This window comes from Amia ocellicauda, chromosome 18, assembly GCF_036373705.1.
Source record: "Amia ocellicauda isolate fAmiCal2 chromosome 18, fAmiCal2.hap1, whole genome shotgun sequence".
In the NCBI taxonomy this organism is placed as follows: Eukaryota; Metazoa; Chordata; class Actinopteri; order Amiiformes; family Amiidae; genus Amia; species Amia ocellicauda.
The window spans coordinates 7,120,610-7,143,692 of record NC_089867.1 but is presented as its reverse complement, the minus strand read 5'-3'; the positions used below and the strand labels follow the sequence as shown (position 1 = coordinate 7,143,692).

The window sequence follows — 23,083 nt, the reverse complement described above, 5'->3', positions numbered from 1 at the left end:
TTATTCTCAAGTCCTCATAGCTTTAAGTTCACTTCCTGACTATACATTTGTATTTCTCATGATTTTGTTGTTGTATTTTGCAGGTTTCTAGTTATTTAATTAAAATAATGAATAGGATTACTTTTGGTGGGGTTGCTGTTGCCAGCAATGAACCTACCTAGATCAAATCCTTTGCTTTTCTTGTGAAATGAATGTGCAGATCTAAACATTGACCATTACACTCTATTAACATCTGCTGAAATTATTAGCAGATTTCTGAAGTGGAAAGATGGGAAAAGGCCAGTATGACACCATACCCTGTGTGTCACTGGCAATCAAACGTTTTCTATTTTGAATTATTATTTTTTTAGTTCAAAACTCAAGTGAGATTCATCTCCAGCAGTCGAGACTTTGTGTGGTCTGGCTAGCATGACTGTCTCCAGGACATGCAGGAATGAGATGCAGGAGGTGAGCAGTCATTTGTGCAGCATATACAGTATAACCACACACTCTGACCACCTGCAACAGACAGGAAGACAGTTCATTCTTCCCTGTAAACACAGCCTGCGTTTCACTTGACAACCACTTCCCATTCTAATGCTGCACAAGGAGGAGCTTGAAACACTAAAATCCCATATTCTGAGAGTGCCGCTCTTGCAAGTTAAGCATTTAGGCTGTTGTGCACTAAAACAAGACACACACACACACACACACACACACACACACACACACAGCTTGGGGTAAGGGAATGAAAACATTTACCCCGGTCTTCAGCCAGGGTTCTGTAGTTTTCTATCAGCAATAAAGCACAAAATAGAGATGTAATTAGTCATTTCAGGGTCATTCCACTACTTCTGGGCTCTATGTTTAAATTGGTTTTGACAGCCTAGAAAGTAACCCATGGTGACAGCAGATGTGTTAAGGCAGGGAGGAAAAAAAAAAAAGTGTTGTTACAACAATATTACACCATTAGAGGCAGTATGGTGCAATAGATAGGGACAATTCAAAAGCGCTCAGATTTTAGTTCTCACTAAGCTGGAAAAAAATTAATTGGATGAAGACTCCCACATGTACAGCCTAGGGTATATACTTTCTCAATTAAAAATCATTTATAGATAGAAATGTAGGCAGCATTTGATGCCTGGAACTAAGCAGATTTCCCATCCATAAAACTTTGCGATAAGTCACGAGGTTATTTCTTATTAGCAGGCTTCACCTATCAACTTAATGTTCAGAAAAACATTCAATGCATACTTACCCTTCACAATCTGGGTTTGTGGAGCAAATCTGTTCCTATGCTGCTTAATGCCACTAGGATTGTTGTTGCAATGTTGAACAAATAAAAAAAGAAAAAGAAAAATAACAGCATGCCTCATTACTGTTATTTTATTTTTTATTTTTTTAAACTAAAAATATGATTTTCTTTTCTGTGACCTGTACAGACACACTTAATTTCCTGTAACGATGTGAGTTGTTTGCAATGTTCTACTGTCACAAGAAATGACACTCAAATTAATGCAACATTAATGACTATTTACAGTTCTATACATACTCAGACTTTTCATTGAAATATAAGATCATTAAGTTAGATATTTTAGGTCCCTTGGTGTAATATTCTGTCATATGTTCTTTGATCAACATTTGCATTACAGACACACTTACAATCAAGGACTTTTAAGAAGTCTATGATATTCATTTGCACCACAGAAAACAATACAACATCACCGAAAACACAAGACCTTAATCCACAAGGAAAGTCAATTTTCATTAGAATGGAATTAAAAGTAATTTGTTAAACTCATTCATAAAATCTGTGCATTAAATCTAGGACTTCAATTTTAGTAAGTAATGTTAATCGACCAAAAGTATGTAATGCACTGAATGTATTGGTTATAGGTCCTCTGTTTGCAATGATCTGCTGGTACAGAATTCAGCAGGTACATGACAGCTCTGGGATTGATGTTCAATTCAGTATCATGTAGATCAAGTGAAAAATTATGTAATTTTTTCCAGGTTGTTTGTAACAAACTAGCATAGAATGACACGTTCCTTTTTGAGCACATAAAGAGCAAACTGCTTAGTTGTAACCATTTCCTAACTCTTTATATTTTATATTTGATTTGCTAAGGAACAGCAAGGAAGGAAGTGTCAGGAAAGCTTATATATTGCTGAATGTCTGGAAAGAAAAGACATATTGATTCCCCAGAAAGCAGCATATCTGAGCACTGTCACAATAACAGTTTTACTCCAGTCTTGGGAAATGCCATATAGTGCTAAAATTGTGATTGTGTAATGATTTTACCACACCTGCAGTTGTGTCATACTCAATACTCTCAGAGAGCATTATAGATATTTCCTATTTTTTCTGTAAGTTTTGCTCTTTTGTTTTTTTTAAACACAAATATTTAGTAGGATACAGTGAATGCTGAGAATGAACAGAAGTGTATACAATTAAGCTCTTCAACTTCAATTAAGTTCAATGCCCTATAGTATGAACAGTAATGTGATGGAAAATAATTGTAACAGTTACTGAAAAAAACAAGAAACAGGCACTTGCATGGTTAGTGCTCAGAGTGTTACAATTTTATTTCTTAAATCAAACAGTGCAAAATAAACAGTCATTGATAAATTTAGCCCTGTTTCCATAGAGACAGCTTTCACGGTTTTTCTTCCATGAATGATTACTATAGTCCTAAACTGCTTTTCATTGAGCATTCAGGTTACTATCTTCCTTCTGTTCACAACATCTGAGTGTGTGCGTTTCCGTACAGATACATATTTAAATAGACAGATGGACAAACATTTATATATAGAATAATGCATTTTACAGTTCTGGAATATTGCGCATATGATTTTATTTGGAATAACTAACAGTTTTATTTCTATGGGACTCCTCCGCATATTGATAAAGTAAATAGTATATTCAATTTCATATTCATATATTGTACTGATTTATTTTTTATCCCAGGTGACAATCTAGTATTACAAATTTTATGCCTGGAAGACGATGCATTTAAAGCAATTTTAGGAATCCAGTTTCCTGAAATAAACTTTCAGGTTCGTGGGGAAGGCGAAGGGTAAAAGAAAGGTGATGAGAAGATGATGAAGGAGGAAACCAATTAACAAGATTAAATATACATATATATATTTTTTTAATTTGCCCATATGCCATGAATGAACCTCTCTATATAAATAAATACATCAGTGATTCTTTTACATAACAGGATTATCATATCTTGAATTTGCACACCATTTTCTCCTCTGATTAATTTGGCTGAATATAAAACACTAAACAAAATGAAAACAATCAGCGGTATTATAGATTTCTGAAGCACAGCGAGTGGTCACCTACAGTTCATTGGATGGAGCAAATCTAAATGAAAAAAAAAACCTAAATCAGAATAAAAACACAGCACTAGTTTAAGTTCAAAACAAGAAGTCCAACAGAGAGGCTTGAACTCTTGACCACTAACAGGAGTCACCCGTTTCCCCTGCCCTCCTGTTTAACACTGCCGCGTTTGCACACCTGCCATTTAATTGTCCACCTTAAATTGAGAGCAGGCCGTCAGCCCAGTCAGCGCTCGTAACGAAGGGGGGGCCGCGCCGCTGCCGCACTGATGTCTGAGAGCTGTGAAAACCAAGCCTGGGTCTCCTGACTTCAAAGTGAATGGTTAATAAAAGTGACTGAACGCTATCACGTATGGATAGTAGTCTAGACAGATGAATTCAAAATTGTTCATTTGAATTTCAAATGCGTATTAAGGTTAAAAACAGGGTATTCCCTTTCATTTTGCATTAGAAAAGACATAGAAAAGAAATAGGCCTGTATATATATTTAGAATCTCTCCACAGCAGAGTTTTAAGCCAATTTTTATATATATTTACACACACACACACACACACACACATATATATATATATATATATATATATATATATATATATATATATATATATATATATATATATATATAGACGGACACATGCAAACACACAGGCAGTCATAAGTATGGGGTCACCAGGAAATCTTTTAGAAACCCAACAAAGAAAGGAAGGATAAGAATGGGTATGAAAATGTTTTTAAGTAAAAAAGCGCCTCATTTCAAAGGGGTTAAGGTTAGGCAGCTGGTGAGACCAGCATATCAGTATCAACACCTATTATTTTTTCTCGGTTTCTCCCTTTCCTTTGAGGGTGTTTAGGCTCATTGTCTTGTTGAAAGCCAAGTCATTCACCCACACATCACCTTCCTCAGGGTACAGGCATATGCCGAAGAATAGAATAATTTTGTACCTTTACTAAATCTCCTGTTTCTGTAAAACAATCCCAAAGTGTCACATTTTTGCCACCTGCACGTTTCACTGTAGACAACATTCTGCCTATCTTGCATTATTTTATTTGGTATTTTTCTCCTACTCGCTTTCCTCTGGGACTTGGAATATTCCAACATTGTTTCATGTGGACATAATGCTTTCATATAAACCACTTTTAATATTGTATTATAATGAATATGGCTTAGTGCCCACTCAAGGCTTTTCTTTTAATATCGTTTCCATTCCAGGATATGTTTTTCAGCTGCAATGTTTGCCCATGATAGAATTCTCTAAAAAAATATAAAATACGCTTATAGACCATGGAAATATATATGATGATAGACTATTAAAAAAAAAAAAAAAAAAAAAAGTACCTGTGAGAAAATGTGGCAAAGGCAGGAAAACAAAGACAGATTAAGTGTTCAAAAGTCCAAAGCTAATCTTTTCCTAATAAACCCTACCCTGTCACTGATTTCAATTCTGAATCAAACGTCTCCATGTGAAATAAATCATAAAAAGATCATATTTAAGAAGAAAGATGGAATAAAGAGAACTCCAACGCAAGATTCTTGGTTCAGGAACAACGAAACAACAAAATGGCTACAGTGGCCACCGAACCATGGTGATTTATTAAAATAACACCAGATAAGAGTACTGTGGATGGATGAAAATCTCAGCCATTGTGGCACTGTTTCTGAACAGCAATTGGCTAGATATTGAAAAAGAGCAAACTGGGGCCTACAGACTACCTCACATAGAGCTACACTTCCCCAACCCATCCAGCCCACAGTGACTTTCAGAAACCATTAAGCTGGGCTGCTACTGCAAGAGAGATAAAAGGCTCAAAACTGGATGGAAATCCAATGAGCTACCAATCCCTTACACATAGTACGCTTGAGTCTTTTGTTAGAACCTGATTAAAAGTAATCTGAAAGGGTAATAACATCAACTTGAAAAGCCATTTCCTTAGTTCATTAGCATAACACATACTCACAATTCCCCGATTGTTTCGCTGAAGGTCTTTCGTTCTCTACTCTGCTTTCTCCATGTCTCAGAAGAAGCCAATCCAGCCTCTTCCCGTACTGCAAACAAGAACAAATGTGAGGTGATTATTATTTTTTTCCTTCTCAGTTTCATAAGCCCATCACAGGCATTCAATGTTATTAACTCTCAGAACCAAGAAAGGCTTTGTCTGAATAATACAGGAATAAGAAGAGTCACAAGGAAATCAGGTGCAGTGGAAAACAATGTTGGCCGATGTTGTCACTTTTTGTTGCTGTTTCCAAATAAAGTTAAATACAAAAATTGATCACCACACCCACAAATAAATAAATAAATAAAAACCTCTGGCTAGGAAAAATGATGATTAAACTCTGGGTCAAATCGAAAGTCCTGACCCAATCAAAATGCGACTTGCATGTTATGATTCCAATATGCAATGGCACCATTCTACTCAACAGAGGGCTCATCCTTCTACCCAATAGAAACCTTACACCAAGTACCAATTTATTAATTTGCAATTGTGAGGTGGGTTAAAGTTTTGACTTAGTCTAGGCTCCATCCTCCTGTCCTCAGACTACATAATAAAATGGATGATCCAACCAGCTAGAAATACTGCAACAAAAGTGATTTCGCCCCTTTCAAGATCTGAAATATTGATGTAAAACATGATATATTTAAGAAACAGACAGTTTCCTAATTTCATCATCCTGAAAAAGAGGTTTTGACATTCAATGCAAAAGCTTGCTGCTGTTAAAACGTGAAGTGGATTGTAGGTATAATTTCTACAAATGATTAATGCCTCTATGTGAATACATTCTGCACATTCATTACATTTAAATTGCACAATTATTTCTGATCACAGAAACTTAATATTAAAACTAAACTTCCTGAATAGTAATCACGGATTTGTTTGCTGTCTGAATGGTATATTTAACATTCTGAAATGGGTGTGATATGATACCATTCTTCAAATCATAAGAGATTGAAAAGTATGCTTTGCTTGTTGATATACAGTACTGTGTAAAAGTTTTAGGCAGGTGTGAAAAAATGCTCTAAAGTCAGAATGCTTTCAAAAATAGACATGTTAATAGATTATATTTATCAATTAACTAAATGCAAAGTGAGTGAACAGAAGAAAAATCTACATCAAATCCATATTTGGTGTGACCACCCTTTGACTTCAAAACAGCATCAATTCTTCTAGGTACACTTGCACACAGTTTTTGAAGGAACTCGGCAGGTAGGTCGGCCCAAACATCTTGGAGAACTAACCACAGTTCTTCTGTGGATTTAGGCAGCCTCAGTTGCTTCTCTCTCTTCATGTAATCCCAGACAGACTCGATGATGTTGAGATCAGGGCTCTGTGGGGCCCATACCATCACATCCAGGACTCCTTGTTTTCTTTACACTGAAGATAGTTCTTAATGACTTTCGCTGTGTGATTGGGGTCGTTGTCATGCTGCAGAATAAATTTGGGGCCAATCAGATGCTTCCCTGATGGTATTGCATGATGGATAAGTATCTGCCTGTACTTCTCAGCATTGAGGAGACCATTCATTCTGACAAATTCCCCAACTCCATTTGCAGAAATGCAGCCCCAGACTTGCAAGGAACCTCCACCATGCTTCACTGTTGCCTGCAGACACTCATTCGTGTACCGCTTTCCAGCCCTTCAGCGAACAAACTGCCTTCTGCTACAGCCAGATATTTCACATTCTGACTCATCAGTCCAGAGCACCTGCTGCCATTTTTCTGCACCCCAGTTCCTGTGTTTGTGTGAATAGTTGGGTCACTTGGCCTTGTTGCCATGTTGGAGGTATGGCTTTTTGGCCGCAAGTCTTCCATGAAGGCCACTTCTGACCAGACTTCTCCGGACAGTAGGTGGGTATACCAGGGTCCCACTGTTTTCTGCCAATTCTGAGCTGATGTCACTGCTGGACATCTTCCAATTGTGAAGGGAATTAAGCATGATGTGTCTTTCATCTGCTGCAGTAAGTTTCCTTGGCCGACCACTGTGTCTACGGTTGCCCGTTTCTTTGTGCTTTTTCAAAATAGCTTGGACGGCACATCTGGAAACCCCTGTCTGCCTTGAAATGTCTGCCTGGGAGAGACCTTGCTGATGCAGTATAACTGACTTGTTGCTGTGCTCAGTCTTGCCATGGTGTATGACTTTTGACAGTAAACTGTCTTCAGCAACCTCACCTTGTTAGCTGAGTTTGGCTGTTCCTCACCCAGTTTTATTCCTCCTACACAGCTGTTTCTGTTTCAGTTAATGATAGTGTTTCAAGCTACATATTGAATTGATGATCATTAGCACCTGTGTGGTATAATTGTTTAATCATACACCTGATTATATGCCTACAAAATCCCTGACTTTGTGCAAGTGTACCTAGAAGAATTGATGCTGTTTTGAAGGCAAAGGGTGGTCACACCAAATATGGATTTGATTTAAATTTTTCTTCTGTTCACTCACTTTGCATTTAGTTAATTGATAAATATAATATATTAACATGTCTATTTTTGAAAGCATTCTTACTTTACAGCTTTTTTCACACCCGCCTAAAACTTTTGCACAGTATTGTATTATTTTTTTAATCTTTGAGTATGATTGATAAATATGATGACACCCGAGTAAAACTGAACAAAGTAAGTTAACATGATAATGCATTTATACTAGGAGATACAGGTCTAATAATCTGGACTCTAAAAAGATCATATTAATTATTGATATCTTCTAAGGAATTAGATTACTTTTTTCCTTGCCAGGCAACCATACTGAATCAATTTTCCAAGTCAGTTATAATTACTGGCATTTCTGGAGTAACAAAGGTTTTATTGAATGCCTTTATGTTAATTAGCCTCATTAATACCTTTACACAGTTATGGTCATTAAGAAAATCAGGATTCACTAGTTAATCCAAAGTTATCTTGCTAAAAGAGGCTTGAACGCTCAACTTGAATGCAGCTTTGTTTTTGGTATTTAAACAGTAAGGAAACTCACATTTCAAAGGGAAAGTTCTCTCTGTTTTTAGCACAATTATACTATATTGAGTGACCTGTGTAATATGGAGCAACACATTAACAGATTCTGGTTCAATGTCAGAATAGTTATCAGAAAAAAAAGTGTTGCCCATAAAAATACAGTATGAATTTGAACCTCTAGGAGGCATAGCATTTCAGATAAACATGTGACCCCTGCCTCTGTTAATGATGTATACCACAGAAAACAATTAATGAAGAATATGAAATGTTTTTATTATATATTAACATAAAGAGTTAATAAATATGTATCCCGATCCACATTATGCTTTATTTTCTATTCCTAGAATTAATTTCTAGGTATACAGTAATGACGTAAGTCTGAGTAGCAAGATTACCATGGGTTTAAAGCACACCTGGTACAGCATAGGAAACTGGCACCTAATGCCTTCACAGCTTCTCATTTGAGAGCATAAAAGGCAATTCCATTTCACATCTATTTCTCAGTCTTTGGCAACATTTGTAGCCTTGCCTGTCTCAGCCAAGTCTGCCACCTTATAGAAATACTTGGAGGAAAGCTGATCAAATATCCAAGCCTAAACCACATATGTATATTTACTTTAAAAAATAAATCTGTCCTAGTTAACAGTCACCTGACCAAAAGTTACCTTATTACTTAGTAAACAACTGAACAAAGTAGTTAAAACTATGATTAGTAAGTACTCCGTCTGGGCAGTTGGTTCTCGTCATGGTAACAAAGAGTAAAACAAAAAAAGTAGACGTGGTTACCCTAAATTTAACCCTATCCTGAACCCCTCCCCAAACCCTAATCATTCAGCGTTAATAATCACTCATTTTAAACCTTAATGCTAATTCTAAACCTAACCATAACCACACACTTTAGCCTAAGTCTAACCATAGCCTTAATCCTAAATATTGTCCCTAACCTAAATCTTAAACCTTAACCCTTAATACAGAATGTTAATCCTAGCTTGATTCTTAACTGTAGCCTAATACTCATCACAGGCCAATATGATTGAAAACATGAGAATACAATGGTGTTATGAGTGTCCCTATATAGACCACCTACTGAACATTTAATATACTTAAAAAAAAAAAAAAAAAAATCAATTGGTGGTCCCTGATCAATGTATTTTTGAAATCTGTTTGGAGGCCCTTCACTGATACATTGTTTCATAACTCTAAACCAAGATAGAACTCCTTCAAGCTAGAACTTGCCTCCCCAGTCCTATCATCTCAAGTGAACATTAATGGGGACGTTCAAATGAAAACCAAAGGCTGCTGATCCTGAAAGAAGCACCACCAGGCAGTTTGTGGACAGTAAATTCTGAATAGTTCCTAGCAGTAATTATATTGTATTTCCTATAAAATATTATCTTGGTTTTATTTAACATACAAATCTCCCTTAAAATACTTCGATTGAATTATACATGTTACAGCCAAAGCCCAAAGTCAGATGATGACATCACTGCACTGGCTGGCATCAGCTGGTCATTGATATCCCTGGCCATTATTTCTGCACAACATTGGCATGGCAGCAACAACACAGCCCAGCCCCGTGAGTGATGCCCTAACCCAACCCTAACCCTTAGACGAGCAGAATCCACATCAACGACCAGGCATGGTGGACAGCAGCGGCCAGTCGATGACATCATAGGAAACTACTTAGTATTCACACACGTGGCTAGGGGTGTGTCATAGTTCCATCTACAGGCAACTATTAAAAAAAAAAAAAAACAATGGTGCAGAACTTTCTTTAGACATCTAGTTTGCAGACTGTGGTCATCGTAATGCCTCATTATCCCAAACCAATGAAGAATTGTTTTCACAAAGCAGGTTAACAAAGTTTTAAACTTGTACTTTGCACTAATAAGCACAAAACTGAGAGAAAAAAGGTAATACAAAAAACATGAATAGAGACAGCAGTGGCTACGCTGTATTCACAATCCCCTTACAAACAGCCTGATAATAGTCTCTTTGTCTCCATCTTTTCTTTCCCCCTCATTCCTGCTCCTTGTCTTGCAGCAGTCTGGCACATGAAGAGCCAAAGCTGTAATACGAGGCGTGTCTCAGACTAACCCCACCATATCGGCTCCACACTCCGTGGCAGAGCTCCCCTTCTCCAGATGGCGCCCAAAAATAATTTATTAATGAATGACAAAGTTCAGAGGGTTGGTACCAGCTGTTCGGTTTGCAGCTCTCTCGGCCACCCACCTGATCAGAGCCTTCTAAGTTTCACTAAGGTCCAGCTGCCGGGAGTTCAGCACTAGCATGTGGTTAGTAAGCCGAGTCAGTCACACGTGGGAGTTCTGAGATGAAGAAGAGAAAAAAAAAAGGAAGACGAGAAATTACCAATCACGTTCGCAATAAAACAACACTCACGCACTTCAGATAAGATAGTAGTGTTGTTTAGGGTCTCAAGACAAAACAAAAAAAAGTTGTTAATTTTGTGTGAGAAGAATTTCAATGGCCATTTCCAAAATCTAAACTTCAGTCATGTAAGATCACAATAAGAATAATTTTCACAGCTTGGTGTGGCACGGAATAAAACGTTCACTGGGAAGAATTAACTTTCCAAAACTAGAAGTAGATAAGCATAGACTACGATTATGTACATAAGCAACACTTACTGACATACACTGTTCGTTTCAGGTCAGTAAGACATATTTGGAAAAGTAAGAGACAAAAATGAATGAACAAAAACTTGCAGCTTATAGAATAAAATGGACGGGGGGTGGGGGACTTTTTTAAATCCAGGTTTTGTTACAAATGAGATCATAAAAAAACACACATCCTTCCTAAAAGTATTAAAAATAGTATAAGTGTCTTCCTTTGAAGGCACACATGGATAACTGATGTGAAACCACTTCCGTCTACGCTGAAGGTACTAGTTGGTCTTTTCATCTTTTTTTATCATCTTTCTGTTTTAAAAGCCCTCCATTTCTCTCTTAAGAGGGAAGATATTGTACAATAAAAAGTAGAAGAGTGTGATTTCCCAAATATGCTGCTCCTGAAGAAAATGAAACCGTTAAAAGCAAGACAGTATTTTCTGTAAACATCAAGATGCTTCACCAGATGGGGCGATATGTTACAAAATAACAGCCCTATCATTTGCCCAGCTGTGAAGATTGAATATCTCAGTAAGCACGGCCTTGCATCACACCACACATTCTTCAGCCATTACATTTGGAAAACACAGATAAAAAGCTCTTATTTTGGGGAACCATTCTGAACCTCCTTTGTTGATTATATGGAAAGCTGGGATCCACCCATTGCAACCCACATGGCAACAACCCAAACCACAGTAGGAGTCAGTAGGTAGAGTTAGTCTTCCAATTGTCTTCAATCCTGGAAAAATGAGCACTATGTTCCAGAAATATCTTTTCTTGTGATATAAGCTTTCAAAATCCTCAGCCCATGCCCTCTGTGGATTTGGAAGTGCTCTACATGCACACACTATCAACGTATGGAAATGTACATAATTTATTTTCAATACCATACTATTTGTATCTCCTCCACTCCTCTCCCGCTTGATTTCACCCCAGTTCTTTTTTGCCCAGACTACAATAAAAGCGGAGAAAGAACAACGGATTCCTCAATGTCACTCCCAGCAGCAGGCAGGCTAAACACTACACTTGAAATAGCTGGCTAAATACAAAATCGCTCACATTTTCTGTCAAATATGAAAATCTGAGACATCCGTAAGAGAAACTTGAACACTGTGTAACCACACACACGTTATTCAATACTGGTATTACTCATTGACACACAAAACAATGACACTTTTTTGATAATGTGTGATTTGGAGAATACTTTTTTAATACTTCTTATCCATTAATAATAATTTGTCAGAGCTTCATATCCTAATTAAGAGAAAAATGTTGATGCTGCTATGGATATAAAATGGTTGGAGTCCTCACCAGGAGTAGATATTAAAAAAAAAAAAAAAGTGATGGATTGAAGCAGTCAAAATCAAAGTTGCTGTCGTGACATCAGACGGTGTTGACTGTAAACCGTGTTTTCCCCCTTATGCAGACGGAAATCACTTCTTATGTTCCATTTACAGCATGTTTTTTTATTTTATTTTTCATATATAGAGAATAATTAAAACTTAATCCTCTATATGAGTTTTATATTCTTGGATCAATATCACAATCTCTGTTCATTCTCTCAGTGTACTTTGCATTACTGTGAAAATGCCACATCTGACTTCCTGGGTTTGACAGCTACACTATCATGTTATTTACACTTCACATATCCTTTTTTTCTATGTATATTCTAAGAAGGTGAGCACACATTTTTAATTAAAGGAGATTAAGTATGAGTATTCCCCCCCTCACCACCACCATACACACATATATCCCCTCTTAAAGTTCTTTTTTCACGAAACTTCCAGAATGTATTTTTGTACAGAAAAAATATTTGAAAATGGTTAAGTAGCAAGAATACATCTGTATCCCTACAAACACTTCAGCTCTTCATATATAATAATGATAATTATAATACTAATTTTAAATTGTTGGTTTAACATTACTGTAGATTAAAAAAAAAAAAATCACTTTCTAATTTAAATTACAAGCTCACACACATAATGCTGTTGAAAAATATACATTTAATCAACATAATATATTTTAGGATCTCAGGAGTGCCTTTGTAAATAATCTAATCTATGCAGGGTTACTATGAAACTGAGCTATTTCAGCAGATGTAGTCAGCACAGCTCTAACACTGAATTACAGTACAGTAAGTGCAAAGTAGATGTCAATGCTTTCCAAAGACAGAAATCTGGAAGAAAGAGACAGAGAAAATGTGCTTCGGTAGAAAGCTGTTACACACCCCTCTGCCAACTGACAGAGACAGGCAACAAACAGCCTGGCGTGATCTGGATCAGACAGACAGACTTCCTGGACGGTCTGTATACCTGCTAAGTGAGAGACAGATGGTCATATCTGCATAACCATCAGGAGGATATAAGCAGCAGCTCAGATAGAGGCAGACTCTGGAGATTGTCTGTGTCACAGCTCTGAGAGAGAAAGAGGCTCAGCCACGAGTTCTGCCCGCTGTGAGACAGACAGACAGAAGCCTAGCTTTGAGGATTATCTTCGTCTCACCTCAGAGACTGAGAGATGTTTGGGCCAGAGCGTGGAGAAAAGCCTGTGTACCAGCTGTGACAGATTGACAAGAAATAGTCCATCCTCAAATGGTGCATCTTCTAAGGCTAACTGAGAAGACTGGTATGATGTGCTACTGGACTTTGACCAAAGACTGACAAGAAAAATGTACATTTAATGTAAACAACAATCCTATTAGACATGATGTTTGCACTAAAGTAGACATACAGCAGCAGTTGAAAGTATTCACATCCTTTCTTTGAAGCAATGTTATTCTGGGATTTAATCGAGCACAAACATTCAATCAATTCTGCTCATTTGTCAGTTATGTATTTTCAGATGGTCTTGAACGCTGATTTATTGATTTCTATGGAGTGCGCAAGGTGGATGTACAGTTCTGACGCGTTTGCATCTTTTCAAAAACACCTTACTCCATATTTTTCCACATTTGTGCTCAAGACGACACATTCATTATTCTGACATGTCTCCTTGCCTTGCATCAATACCACACATTCATGATATCCATTTGCGCATGTACATACTTGTCCTCTAAAAAAGTTTAGCCAACATCTTTAAGGGAACTGAATGCATATGTTTTTGCCCTTTCTAGCCATTTCTATGCATCTTTTAATATAGTTTGAGAAAAACATCACATAGGCTAATGCTTTTAAATATATATTTGTATAAAACAGTTATCTCCGAGACAAATCTGACTAAGACAGATCTGCCTCCAAGGTAGTCTTGACCTTGAAACCACTCCCATAATAGGTTTTCAATGTATTTTAAACTCTCTGGCTTGTCATTTAAAGCCCCAAGGTGACCCAGAGATGTTGATTTAGAGCTGGTTATATGAAGGCAAGGTGGGTGGGTACATCTTCCCTACAAAACTTATAGTAAGTGGTCATATTCATATTTAGATCCATTATTTAAACAGATTCATGAGTATGTGCCATGTCATGTGATCTCATCTTTGCTCCTGTAAGGTTTCAAATGTAAATCACAAGACATCCTGCAATGCTGCATGAACTACCTGAATCTTGGGGCAGATCTCCACAGAATACACGTTACATTATAATCAAGATATAATTAATTAGCTAAGTAATCAACTAAGTAATTATTCTATCTTCGGAACCCTAGCCCGAGCCAAAACGGAACCCTGTTTTTGATCCCAAAAGTTAATTAAAGACCATTTCTACCTTAAGCTATTTAATTATTCAACCTGATCATAACCAGAGTACATGCTGCAGTCAAATCCAAATATAAAACCAAAAACTGAGGCATGCTGTACAGATTAACATACAATATATATATTCCTGGAGGGTTGGTAACCCTAGTAGTTCACATACTAGATCCGTGTTAACCGTGGTCTAGTAGAGCCATGACACTCAACTTTCACAGAACCATGTATTTGATCATTGTTGTAACCTTTTGAAAGGCAGATTGAGTTGCCGTGTTGTGTATCGATTCAAATATCTAGGGACTGCTTCTTCCAATCATAACTCCTCAAATGATCATTTCCTAAGTGGCTTTGGCCATTCAAATTAAATTATCTTACTGTCCATTCTGTAGACCCGTGGTAGCTGACCTTTCCCCTGTTAAACACAGATGGATATACACTTAGAGTCATTAAGATATCTATGTTTGAGAAGAGATTTAAACCCATTTCCTCTCCCTCTCTCTCTGGGCCTTTTCCACCTCTTGACCTAATCTGTGTTTTTGGCATTTTGTACCTTTCAAGCGAGCCATTCACACGCTTGCTCTCAATACACCCCCTTGAGATATGACTCACAGGAGCAGTGCCATATGAAACAGAATGATAATGGAGATACATTCATCTACCAGCCTTCCATGCCTGTTAGCACACAGCAGATGAAACCTACCATTGCGCGCAAGAGGTCAACATTTAAAACCAGGCGGATGGGGGGGGTCAAAGTTCTCATCAGCTTCACAGCCTGTGGCTACTAAAATGTTAATTGAGCTCCTAAAAGTCAGACTCAGCTTGCTTCTTGGTTTTAACTGGACGATGGCCTCTGGGGATGCAAGGCAGGGGTCACAATATCCCAGGTTTGTTTTTCTTTGTTTTTCCCATGCTAAGCTTTGCTGAAGGAACACAATGGCTTTCACTTAGAGGGTCTTAGCTGCCCACTGCTTCTCTGTGAGTCCAGTCTGCAGGCTAACAACCCTCCTCCTTGTGCTTGACAAACACAATAAAGTTCATCCAATCATCTCTTATCATCATGCACTTATGTTGTAAGTCGCCCTGGATAAGGGCGTCTGCCAAGAAATAAAAATAATAATAATAATAATCTCACGCTCCATAGGCCTCTTCAGAAATCCCAAAAGCGACCATTAGCTTTAGGTCAGTCCTGGTCTCAACTAATTTTCTTGTTTTTATCCAGAATCTACTTTGCATATATCGTTTATGTAATCAGGATGGTTCTCTCACAACTACATATTTAATGTATAAATTGTTTCAACCATAAAAGATGTATGTGTGTAACACAAACCCCAATCCATCAGAACCAAATTAAATAGTTATGCTATTTACGGACAATCTGTTACTGCACCACTGCCACATAAAGTGTTAAAGGATTAATGCTACTTTGTTGGTAACAAGCTCTCAGCTTTATGTGAAGCGTATTACTGACAAACACTCATCTGGTAATGCAGTGACATCTAACAGGACAGGTACAGCTTAATTGCGGTACATTGCATCATTTTGTTTTTATTGCCACCTGCCTAATATAATAGTGTCTGATGTCTATTAAAGTCATCTGTGGTATGCAGTACAAAGGATAATATACAAACACTTCTATAGCCCACCATGCAGTTCTTGAGGATAATTACGGAGGACAATGTTTAAAAGGGGTGAAGTCAATTTTTTTTATAACTGCATTTCACATGTATATGTGTACCACGTCGTGTGTGGGAGTATATATGGATGCATATTGGGCCAGAACAGACCATGAAATACTTGCATCATGCGCTCCTTCTTTGAGTGCGACAGCAACCAAATTGAAATATCCTCTTCGTTCCAGACACATTGTGTGGCGGTTTTGGGACATCAAACAATTTCCACTGGGAGCTCATCTCAGACCGCCAAACTCATTCACTGCCTTAATGTGTCTAACCCTGGTCTGCAAGAGAACCATTCCACCTGACTGTACCAGTCACTTATATTAAACGCCTGAGAACACAAACAAATACAATAAACTATCAGTACAAGTCAGTGTGTACTAGCTATGTGAAACGGTATTTAGGAGCTGAGGCACCGTCATGTTTCTGTTCAGAAGAGTAAATTACAAATGTATTCTGCACTAGGCAAACCGACAACAACAAATGGTTCAACCGAGCTTCCCAAATGGTCTGACCAGTAAAGGCCACCACTCAGCACACAAGCCAGGGTCCTGTAGTCTGTGGATCAGTGTGGGAACGATACTGTTTATTTCTCAGCTGACCCTATCAGTTGTCAAAAATATATTTACATGAAAGTATCCTTTTATTATTTTAAGCGTTTTATATAAGAGTACATCTAGTATTTTCCTAAATAAAGTAGTCCTAACACAGTACAGAATACAGCGCAGATTCCAACTCTGGGGTAGCACAGAAGACATGTTAGCAGCAATGTAGTAATATGTATATATGATAACGGCTCAGTAAACACATCTTAATGGGCATATAAAATGAGTAATTTAAAATGTACTGGCCTCGATATTGTTCATCTGTTTTGAGATTGTGCTAATCTAAAATATTGTTTGTGCATTAATCGTGGTACCTGTGTGAATACAAAAGCGAAAATTAAACAAATTCAGTTATTTCCCCACACAATGTAATGCCTCTATTTTCCACCAATGGTACATTTTGCTAATGATAACAGCATTACCTTTCAGTGGGGATCCAGCAGCCAAATGCCAGCAGTGATTCTAGGACAAATAGCATACTTTCCCCAGTACTTCTCAATATGAAAGTCTTAAATGAAGAAATAGTTAACAATTTATACTGAATAAACTAAAATGTAATGTCAAAAATATTCAGGCTTCAAACATGAAGTAACGAAGTCCAAAAAGGCATACTAGTCATACTTTTGTACATTAGATATTTCAGGGGCTTTTCCTTTCCATTACAGTTGTGCTGTTGTTGGCAAACTGTCAAAATAGCTGAAGCGCCAGTGTTGGTTCGCTACTGTAAATGGTCCGATTTACCAATCCTTAAATTTAGCTTCTCACACTGGATACAAAACATTGCCTTAAAACTCAAACGACCTCCACAGCATATATAGTTTTTCAGCTTTTCACATTGAGTGATTTGTGGTTAAAAATGAAACTGGCAGGTGATATCACAGTGAATAATGAAATTGTGAAATTGCACACAGAATGAGGCATTAGAGGTGGAAAACTGAAGAACTGTTGAACACTGCATTAAAAACTAACTGCAAAATTAGGCATAAATACAAGATGTAATTCAAAACAGGAAATGTATTTTGCAACTTTAATCAAAACCCCTTAATCAGTCATTCAAGCCAAATTTCTCTTGATCACATTCCTCTCCCAATGTAATTAAATGTAGGCCGTAGAGGATAGAGGCTGTAGAGGATAGAGTTAGATTGTTAATACATTTTTAGAGCAATGAAGAAAAAAAAAAAAAAAACTCAACCACCAAACCCCAATAAGATCATAAGGTACATTTATATCATAATAGCAAACCTCACAAGTCTTAAGCTAAACTGATATTAAAGAAGGGACTACTGTGAATAACTTAAAGGGCACATTAGATTTATCCATAAGTGAATCAATCAATGAGATGTATTTCAGGAGTCGTGATAGAAAGAAAAAAGGGATGGTTGATGGGTTTTCATTATAAATCTAAGTGAATGTCATATTTATCAAAACGCATACAAACAGGTAGATCCTTAGAGGTTCATAATGCTGTATACAAACTAGAAAAGAGGTAGAGTTGACAGATTTGCTATATGCACATACATCCACAGTGTACGTGAAAGGACAGCCAAGTAGAATTGATTACAACTCCAGCATACTGAAAACGTCTGACTTTCCAAACAGATCCAATTGAAGTCTATTACATCATCCTTTTATTGTCTCATTATGAGCTCATCCTCAAGCAGAGGCTTTGACAGGGGGGCTCAGAAATTGGTTTTCATAAACGCAAAAACCCCTCTTTAAATTAATTAACAGCGGACGACACTGAAGGGAAAATAAATGCTGAAGCTTGCAGGATCTGCTGTCTGGCTGAAAGTTTACCTAGAGGTGAACAGTTGAAAAGGATGATGTCATTGCTGAGATCGGTGAAGGTAAAGGAGAAAAAATACTCATAAAAGAGAGACTGGAAACAACAACAGGCTGCTGTCTCTCAGCCAAGCCCCAGGCAACAGTGTCAATTATAAATAATGATGTCACTCACGGTTAATGTGATCTTGGGCAGTTCGGTTACTGTACTTCCTTTTCATATGTCAGACCACATTGCCACAGGTGGTTGTCTCATGCAAGATCCAGGCACTGCAAGTCATGCCAGGTTTCGGATGACACACCGGTAGGTAACAACACTTAAAGTGATAGGGTGGTCTTGAGAGCAACATGCTTTTAAGCCAATGCAACACAGTACGGGAAGTCATGTAAGAGTGACCCCTGTAATGTTGTGTACACACAATACATTGTCGTCTAGCGTTTGAAATACTACGCAAGTCACTTTAGATAAAAGCTTCTCCTAAATTATGTACGTCCTACCAAAGTTGAAAAGTAGCTGCAGCATGCAAATTGACAACCGGAAAATATGCCATGGTAGCCGGCACATACAAAATCGGCAGTATAAATGTAGTTCAAATACACCCTTAAAAAGCACCAGGGAAAGTGAAACTACTTGCAGACAATGGCCGTGAACTGTTTATGAATATCCAGACCTTTGTTACATCACGACTGATAGGCTATCACCATGTCTTCACCATCCACCTGGCACATACACTGGAATTCAAATTTCAATATTATGGAAAGGATCACTGTTTATCGTTAATGAACAACAAACTGTAAAGGGTGCACAATCATCTGTTGTGTTAGTAAGGACTCTGTGTATTAGTATAAAGACTGACTTAAAAACATTGGATAAGAAAAGGCCAAGGTAAGGTCGTTATAAAGTAAAATGAACATAGCAATACCCAGAATCCATAATTATAGGCCAACATACTCATTGCTTTATAATAACATGTGGGTTAGGAGATTAGAAACATAATAATAATCTGAGTCCTTGAACATTATTTTCAAAGTCCTCAGAACATTTACCACATACCTGCCAAACACCCAATCTTTCCATTGGCTTTCCAATGAAGTTCATTATGCTCAGAAAAACTAAAAACATATACAGTACATAACTAATCATATTAACTACACATTTGGTGTCTGTGAATGAGAAACTGGATGGATAGCATGGCAAAAACAAGCAACAGACAATCATAACATTTAGATCTATATGTTTTTTTAAATGGAAGACAGTTCTTTTGAAGAAAGAAAGGTAGAAGTTTGTTAAATGTGGGAGGGTTTGGTTTCTGCCACTGTCTCCAGACAGCCACTGTCTAGACTCTCGTGAAGATCTTGAGGCAGCCTATACGAAGAGAGTCGAGATTTCTGCTGGCAGAGGAAGAAAGATCGCCATGGAGACCAGATATGCCGCTCCATCCCTTTGGTTTGAGGTATACCTCCAGCTATATAAACCCCTTTAAATATCAGCATTTAAGATGCTTCTCTTTTTTCCTGCCAGATGTTAATTTAAAGCTTAAAATACCATCCTAAAAAACTATGGTTACCTAAGAGGGATAAATCCAACAATTTAGTATTTTATAAAAATATCATTAGAAATTATTTCAGTGGTAAATAAACCTATTAGGTTTAACAGAAGGTAAGGGGTTACAAATCAAAAAGAAGGCACCCTTATATTACCCATTTCCTGACCAGCCTTTCCATTATACATTGGGCTGAAACGAGTGTAGCCGCAGAGTTACCTAACCAGACTTCAACCCTGGGATTTAAAAATGGCATTAAAATCAGCTCTTCACCCTTATTAATTTGCTGAATGTCCCAAGACAGTAATACCAAGTTAATTAATAAAACATAACAGCCTTCCAAACGTACCTTCATGACATAGGAAAACATGACATTGCATTAATTCACAGAAGCGCAAGCTTTCATTTACGTTCAGATTCGATAAAAAGGATTCAGACTGAAAGCTCCAAGCTGTAACTCTACTTATCTCAACCCTAGAAGGAAACCGGGCCTTCACTTCCTACTGATTCAACCAACAATTTATGTAGCTGTATTTTTTTCTAGTCGTGTCTGAAACATTACATCCGCTGTCCCAGTTTTAGCACTTGAAGCAGCAGAAACCAAGAGTCGGGATGTCAAAAATGAACACAACAGGCACTGTGAGGATGTCTCTGGAATTTCTCCTCAGACAAATTTAAGTCTCCTACCGAGATAAAGTAATCGCTAGTAGTACCTCCTGGGGGAAGATGGTGAGTAATTGTTTTTATTTTTCATTTTCTCTCAAATAAAAATAAAATAAACTGTCTTAACTCCTTTAGGGACTCCTGTCTAACTTCCTGGCCAAAACATTTTTATTGTATTTTGGTCTAAACATTTGCTCTAAACCTGCCTCAGACAGTATTCTCAGTTAAAACATGTTAATATAAACACTAGATTCCAGCTGAACAGCTTTCACACCTAAAAGATGTGACATTTCTCATTGAATTATTTCATTGTACCAAGAAAGTTCATGGTCCAACTGAGAGCAATATACATATTTTCTTAAAACAAATAAAATAATAAGTGCGCTAATTATGCAAACTAGTTACACACCTGTGGGCTTTAAATTTAAGAAGCTTCATACTTTTCTTCCACCAAAGGTAACATTTGAGAACAATTGATGAACATTTAAATGTCTGCTAAAAACATCACAGTAATTAAAGTTCAAACACTGAGGGAACTCCCCTTGCTAGGCTGAACTTCCAAAGATCGAGAGTTGAAACAATATGTATTCAATGACATCACTGGCGGCTCAGCAACAGAAAACATCAGGGGCCCCTAGAGCTTAAATAACATATTTTCTCTCAGTACTTAGCTGCAGTGTAAATATCAGGTTCATAAGAAGAATGTATTTCTGGCCGTTAACAGAAACTCACCCAACGAAAGTATACTTGCTGACTAAATGTCAACAGTTTCATAATGGTATGCATGTTTTTTTTAAGGACAAGCAGGAAATACTGGCTGCAAGATGGAAATACTTCAGGGCACGTTCCGAAATAATTCTAAAAAACTGGTTTACTTCACAAGTCCTCAATATTATATAAACACAGTTAAAACAATATGTGCCATTTTCATGTTTTTTATGTTGACATTTTAGTTGTTTTCTTTTCCAAAAGAGGCCAAAGATGGGGAGATTTAAAGTTGTAAATGAATACATTGTTGTTGATACCACCACAATGGACTTTAAATGAAGGTTTAGCAGGAAATACCATAATTACAAAGAAAGGTCTTGTTCGGGGGCAAGGGGCAAGAGCTTAAAGGAAAAGATCTTATATGGTCCTTTCATACATTTAATAAGGATGCCAGGGGATCAATAACTTATACGGTTACTTTCTTCCCTGCATTGTATTACCATATGATTGTCCATTGTAAGTTCAAATAAAAACTGAAAAATGAGGGAAAGTAAACCAATATCATTAGTTAAAACTGTATGGATAATATTGAAAAGAGTAAGGACAAGTAAACACAATGGTACAACTGTCACTGTTTTTTACAACAGTATAAACACACTTCAGAGAATTTTTAATGCTGAAAGCAATTAATTGGAAGTTAAAAAACAACAAATACCAGTTAGGAAATTGAAGAAAGAAATCTGTCAAGCAGAACGCAGGCCATTCTGCCCCTGAAATAAGTATGGTCTCCTATCACACCTGGGTGTTTATGTCACTACGTGGGAGTGAAAATGAAATTTCCCACAGCTGCAAGCCAATTCAGGAAGGTGGGCAGGATTGCCTTTTTTGTTTTGAAGGATACTCCAGAAATTACTCTTTAGCGGATTTTCAAACTGCTCATCTCATATTGTTTGAACCAGAGGTTTAGAGCCAAGAAAGAATTAAATTCCAGTGAGAAACTGTGCCGTGGGAAACAGTCTTTATAAATGAGGAGCTTTAGCATTGTTTAAAATAGCTGTTGGCCACTCATTTACCATAACACTAAAACAGAGGCACGCGGCCATAATATAAGAAACCATTCTGGTGCCAGATATAAATATATAAGAGTGCATATTAAATACAGTTTTATTTAAAAGTCTCTGGATAGGAATGAAGGGTTGTTAAACCTTCATAAGCTTGGGATTAAAACTTGTGTGGTAAAGACTAGAACAATACAAACCATATAAAGGTCAGTGTCAATTAAGGTCCAAGTAAATCCAAGCTAAAAATGTGCTGTAAAATAGAAGTCTGTCCTACAATAATTACATTAGTGCACCATATTAAAACCAGGGTAATTACTGTCCACTTGGGTGGAGGGGGCAGTGAGAATGCTGGGTCACTAAGCTCAACACAATGGTACATTGTAGAAATGAAAGGGCAGCATTTAGATCTCTTTCCTGTTGAGTTTTAAAAGAATGAGACAGGTACTGACCTCGCACTGCGA

General features: G+C 37.2%; 1 long non-coding RNA gene across 2 annotated transcripts in view; it reads right to left on the bottom strand.

Annotated features, from left to right (window-relative positions):
- Positions 1–4,230: 4,230 nt before the first annotated feature.
- Positions 4,231–23,083, bottom strand: part of LOC136713843 (uncharacterized) — a 126,070-nt gene continuing 107,217 nt past the window's right edge. Inside the window, exons 5-6 of one of the 2 annotated variants that reach the window (XR_010804983.1) lie at positions 10,507–10,601; positions 4,231–5,372 (exon numbers count right to left, since the gene is read on the bottom strand). This is a non-coding gene — a long non-coding RNA (uncharacterized LOC136713843). The remainder of the gene's footprint in view (positions 5,373–10,506; positions 10,602–23,083) is intronic. The other variant, XR_010804982.1, reaches the window with a different exon arrangement.